Below are 590 nucleotides of genomic sequence, written 5' to 3'. Positions count from 1 at the left end.
GGAAGAGAATTTTCCTGGTATGATGAAAGATAAGAATATATCCATTCAAGAAGTCCAATGAACCCCAAACAGGATAGACCCCAAAAGAAAATCACGAAGACATACCATCACCAAATTCACCAAAACCAAAGACAAAGACAGAATCCTAAAAGCAGCACAGGAAAAACGAAACATTACTTACAAGGGGCAACCAATAAGAATAAACTCAGATTTCTCAGCAGAAACCATGCAGATGAGAAGACAATGGGAGGGTATATATAAAACACTGAAAGAGAAAAATTTCCAACCAAGAATTATATACCCAGCAAAACTGTCCCTTGAATATGATGGTGAAATTAGAACATTTCTAGATAAGCAGAAATTGAGGGAATTTGTTAAAACCAGACCAACCTTATAAGAAATGCTAAAGAGAGCCCTTTGGACAGAGAAGCAACAACAACAAACAACAATTGACCATTAACACACATGAGGACCTAACCCAAAAATCAACCCAGTTATGGAAGTATCCAAAGTAAATAAGCCTACAAGATTGTAAACAGGGGACCAGAGACATCAATTGACAAAAGAAGACAACTACAAACCAAAAAGAG

The sequence above is a fragment of the Orycteropus afer genome, unplaced genomic scaffold, assembly GCF_000298275.1.
Source record: "Orycteropus afer afer isolate SDZICR_OR568_19922 unplaced genomic scaffold, OryAfe1.0 scaffold00456, whole genome shotgun sequence".
NCBI lineage: Eukaryota > Metazoa > Chordata > Mammalia > Tubulidentata > Orycteropodidae > Orycteropus > Orycteropus afer.
The sequence above is the reverse complement of the archived record's forward strand: the minus strand, read 5'-3'. Positions refer to the sequence as shown.